A 6,000-nucleotide genomic window follows, 5' to 3' on the forward strand; every position below is an offset into this window, starting at 1 on the left:
AAAAATTTATTGGCACTTCATTAACTTGAAGAGTTACAGTTAGCAACTTGTTATTGACAGAAAAAATTGAATTCAAGTGGCATTCTGTATGTGAAAGTTTTAGAATTTGCACATTTTGTTGTGAACAGTACTTGATTGCTATTAGCTACTGCAGCATGCTTGATTTGACGTGATGGACCATCAAAAGCTAGACTATTGCATAAAGTGTATTATCTTTTCTGTTTTGTGTTCTTTGAGACTGGATTATGGACACACTATTACATGGGTGTCTCATGTGTGGTGTTTTCTGTATCAGTGTATTTAGTGAGTAATTAAATTGTTTCAGCCTCAGTATAGTTGTGTGCATACTTCGAATGAATAGTATACCCCTAGAACGCACAAGTGGTACCGTACCTAACACGGTGTCACAGTGGCTAGCACACTGAACTCAGGAGGACAACAGTTCAGCCGGCCATTGTGGCTGAGCAGTTCTGGGCACTTCAGTCCGGAACCACACGACTGCTACGGTCATAGGTTCGGATCCTTCCTCGGGAACGGATGTGTGTGTTGCTCTTAGGTTAGTTTTAAGTAGTTCTAAGTCTAGGGGACTGATGATCTCAGATGTTAATTCCCATAATGCTTAGAGCCATTTGAACCATTTGAATTACGGTTCAAACCTCCATTGGGCCATCCAGATTTGGGTTTCCCACAATTTCACTAAATCGTTCCAGGCAAAAGCCAGGATGGTTCCTTTAAAAGGGCATGGATGATTTCCTTCGCCATCTTTGACACAATCTGAGCTTGTGCGCCATCTCTAATGAGGGCAAAGATGACAGAACCTTAATCCCAATTTTCCTTCCTCCCACAAATGGTGACCCCAAGTTCAACAGTTTACTTTCTACATGTATTCCGATACATACTGTGCACCACTGTGGAGCCCACCATCTCTATTAAAGAAGAGCCTGCCAGCCGGAGTGGCCGAGTGGTTCTAGGCGCTACAGTCTGGAACCGCGTGACCGCTACGGTCGCAAGTTTGAATCCTGCCTCAGACATGGATGTGTGTGATGTCCTTAGGTTAGTTAGGTTTAAGTAGTTTTTATGTTCTAGGGGACTGATGACCACAGCAGTTAAGTCCCATAGTGCTCAGAGCCATTTGAACCATATTTTTGAAAGAAGAGCCTCAGACCTCACAATAGGGATTAACTCAGCCACCAGTTACAGTTGTTGATAACAGTATTTGCATGAGAATCAGGAATATAAAAATTCCACTTTCCTGGCTAAACATCGCACAGTTGTGCTTAATTCAAGTCACCGCCATATTTTGCTTCTGCGGTGTCGATTCCGACATGCAGAAATGAATAATTGTTATTTGGCAAGTAGATCTTATGATTATATAGTGAACAACTGGCAGATGTATTTGACAAACGATCTTTTGCCTTTTTTCAGGATGCTAATTTGGAACATTTTATGCCATCTGCAGAATTGCGTTTTTCAAAAAAACATGGAGAGTGAGGTAGTAGCTGGTACTTACCCCATCAAAATGCTCTGTTCCCTACACACGTTGGCAGGACATGGCCTGAAATCTCAACAATCACTGAAGCCTCTTGGGTTCCAGTATTTGCCTCCACATGTTCGGATAATATTATCAGCTTTTCCCTGACCTTCCCATTGGTGAACTAGCGTGAAAAGCAGACTCTGTGGCGATTGCTTATGCAGATCCAGTTTGTGTGAATGAACTCTGAAGTTATGGTGGCAGCCCTGAACCAAGCCTTGTGGCCTCATTTGTTTCAAGGGGCACTGTTTCTCCGCTGCTATCCACTCTGATGCTGTCTATGACCCATTTCATCACTGAACTCGCCGGTCTTAACGCCTAGTTGCAGCTACATGAAGATACCACTTGCCCACCCTCTAATAATAGCTGTGTATGCAGGCGGTGCTGGTTTCACAAATGGTTCAGAAAAGCAACTCGACATTGTACCAAACCATATGATTACCCAAACTTCCCAGACGAATGCCAGTAGGTGCACATACTTCTCGAGGCCAGTTAAAGCACCTGCAAGTCAAACACGACGGAACAGTATCCTAGGTGACAGGATCACAAAGACTTTTCGTAATGGTCAGGTGCACTGGAGACACTTTCTTGATGGATTCAGGCTCTGAAATTAGCGTTTAGCACAAGTCACATACTGTGTGCCATTCTAGTGAACAAGTACCTATTCTCACAGCAGCTAATGGCTGACACACTGCTACATTTGAAAAAGTGCAGTTGACTTTGGATTTCGGCGGTAAGCTACAATCCACCTGGACTTTTGTGGTTGCTGATGTCATAGACGCAATCTTAGGCCCAGGTTTTTAGCATCATTTTTCTGTCATTCTAGATGTAGTGCATCAATGTCTCTACAAAGTGTCATACTCTCCTCCTACCTCTGCCAAGTCAGATTGCATTGTTGAGTGATACCACCAAGCCCCATCACTTGAAGACGACCACAACAACCGCACCAGACTTAGTGCATCAACAGGATTCGTTACTGCTTCCATATCCACTCAGACCACACATGCGCGTGGCATGCAGGAAGGTGTCGATTCGTTCTTCCACTGAGACAACAAAGCTACAGAAGGACTGTCATATGTGAGTAGCTCAAATATCTGAAATATAATCCCACAGCAATGCCACAATGAGTGCCAGGGCTAGCTTGCATGACAGTGATGCAGAATTACACTGCGAATTGCCTGCCATGGCTTAAGACTTATCGACCACACACGCCTCAATTCATGACCTTCAGCGAGCAACCGATATGAGGATCCCTTGCTCCGCTGTCCCTCCCTCGCTTGCCCGTGCTCTGGAGGCCAACGATCTTGGTGAACAGCTGATAAGTAAGTATCCTGTGCTTACTGATCCAGCGCTGGCCTGAAAAAACCGCTTCCACTCTACACGACATTTCAATCCTTCGACTACTGGGCATCGAGTGGCCGCAAACCCACGATGCCTACCTCCTGATAAATTACAAGCAGCTCAGTCTGAGTTCAGTAAAATGCTATCAGATGGTTCAGTATCTAGATCTCAATCCTCATAGGCTTCTACTTTCCACATGCTCGAGACGAAAAACGGAACATCCCGCCCAGGTGGTGATTATCGGAGCCTCGGTTCCCATACGGTTCCAGATAGGTAACCAGTGCTGAATGTAATGGACTTGAACTCAAATGTGGTGGGCCCATGTATCTTCAGTGTTACTGACTGTGCAAAAGCCTTCTCACAGATCAGTGGTGAAGAGGGATTAAATTAAAACTGTTATAACTACACCATTTGGGCTCTTCCATTATAATATGATGCCTTAAGGCCTCCACAATGCAGCACAAACATTGCATTGTTTTATGCATGAAGTCCTGCAAGACTTGCCGTTTTCATGTTGTTACATGGATTATATTCTGATTTTTCCTCGAAGCCTCGAACACCATTGTCACTATTTACAACAAGTTACAAGATTTTGGAATCATGCTAAATCTGGATAAACGTTCTTTTGCCAAGCAAGAGCTACCATTCCTGGGATACAATGTCTCAAAAGCTGTAATCATACATCTGTGCAGAAAAATGAATTACAGCCAACAGCTTCCCCTGCCACGAACGTTGAAAGGACTGTGCCAGTAGTGGGACTACCTTCATTGTGTTCCACTCTGCAATGTTGCCAAATTTATTCAAGATGGCGACGATGACGTCATCCAAGATGCTGGCGTGTAGACTTGGTAATAGTGCATGACCTCATTCAAGATGGCGGATTTTGGCGGGAAAATAGGTCAATTGTGGCATTTCCACTAACCTAAACCCCAGAAAAATGGCGAGAAATATGAATTTTGGTGGTAAAATAGGTTAAGTTAGGTTAGGTTAGTGTTGTTTAACGTCCCATCGACAACTAGGTCATTACAGACGGAGCACAAGCTCGGGTTAGGGAAGGGTGGGGAAGGAAATCGGCCGTGCCCTTTCAAAGGAACCATTCCGGCATTTGCCTGAAACGATTTAAGGAAATCACGGAAAACCTAAATCAGGATGGCTGGAGACGGGATTGAACTGTTGTTCTCCCGAATGCGAGTCCAGTGTGCTGACCACTGCACCACCTCGCTCGGGTGGTAAAATAGGTCAATTGGGTTATGTCCACTAAGGTAGCAAAAATTGGCTCGAAATTCCAACATGATAATGGCGGCAAAACCGTAGTTGTCTTCACTATTATCCATTATCATTTATCATCATTTGTTATCGTTCATTATTATTCATTATCATTTATTATTATTATTTACACCATGCACGTGTGTTCACTACGAGGACCAAAGTTCAACTGTGTTAGTTCATACCCCTGCCACCAGAGAGTGCTGCCGTGATGGTATTCAAGATGGCGGATATTGGCAGGGAAAATAGGCCAATTGGGCTACATCCACTAACCTAACCCCCACAAAACTGGTGCGTAAATTGAATTTTGGCGGGAAAGTAGGTCAATTGTCCTCTGTCCACTAACCAAACCCTCCAGAAAAAATTGGTGGCAGATTCAAATTCCAACTGGATAATGGCTGCAAAACCATACTTATCTTTATTATTATTCGTTATTATGCATTATCGTGTATTATCATTTATTATTTATTATTATTATTATTATTATTATTATTGGTCTAGCTCCACTAGAAAATTGCACTTAATTCAAATTCCAACACGATAATATCAGGAAAACTGTACTTCTATTTATTATTATTATCTTTTATTATTTACTTAAGATGTCCAATTTCGGCACGAAGGAAGCCATTTACCTTACATCTATAACAAAAATCTCCAACACCATCATCGATCACGCTTACGAAATAGTCCACATCCTACGAACTTTGACTATCACTTATGTTTTTTCAGTGCTAACCTATCAAAATCGCGTCAAATTATAAACTGCACTTGTACTAACATAATTCAAATCCTCTGATTTTACAGGGAAAAAGGACTGATGTCTTTATTTCAAGCAGTACTGTCATCCCTTGTCCTCCAACAGACTTAGTACACTTCTTTGAGATGCCAACATCCAGTGCGCTTGCCACTAGGTCCAAACTCCAACTGACTTAGTTCAAATCATCGCCAGCAGAGGAGGCTACCCCTGGCGCCACCGGTCAGCGGTAGCCCACGAGCATGTCACTGGTCAAGTGGCCACTTGGACAGCGTGGGTCCAGCGGCGTAAAATTGTTCTGCTCGTTCGAACCTGCCGATTCTGACGTCACAATGGTAGGTTGTCCGTTCACCACGTGTATTCGTCCCTCCCACACGTTTCGCGTCAAAATTGGTCACCCAAGAGTGGAATCTCCCCCACTGTCACATAACAGTCAGTCTGTTGGTCCAGCACTTGGTGGAAAAAAGAACGCCCTGTCACAATTATGGCGCAAAAATTGTTTTCCTGGACGGGTTTGAACCTGCCAATGATGACATCACAGTGGTCGGTTAGCGATCCACCATGTGGTTGCATGGCTGACGAAGAACACTCTTGGCGCCAAAGTTGTTTGCTGGAGAGTGGAATCTGCCCAGACGTCACACAACCACTGGTCCACCACGTGGAGTGCTCGACAAAGAAGGCTCTCGCTAAGTTAACTGACTCAAGATCATCTTCTCCCTCTCTCTCGCGTGCGCATTATAACCAGACACCTGCTGCGCCGGCACTCCACAGGCGTCCAACCGCTTATGTCACACACCATCGGTTGCCGCCTCCATACACGCGCCGGACATAGTCTACTGTAAATATGCTAACACCCACATCATGCATCTAAGCTATCAATTGCGTAAGTACTAAATTGCATTTCAGTTTTAATCATATTAAATAATTCAATTTACAGATTCATATAAGTATGAAAAGGCGTTCAACTACTTTTCAAGGTCCAGACTGCCTCCTCTTCCTAGGAACCAGCGCTGAGTTTGAATTCTGGCAGTAAAGAAAGGTCACTTGCACTTTCTCTACCAACGTAAGATAATTGTTGGAAAGAAGGGACACTTGTACTAACCTCAGC

The sequence above is a fragment of the Schistocerca serialis genome, chromosome 3 (genome assembly GCF_023864345.2).
Source record: "Schistocerca serialis cubense isolate TAMUIC-IGC-003099 chromosome 3, iqSchSeri2.2, whole genome shotgun sequence".
Taxonomy (NCBI): Eukaryota; Metazoa; Arthropoda; class Insecta; order Orthoptera; family Acrididae; genus Schistocerca; species Schistocerca serialis.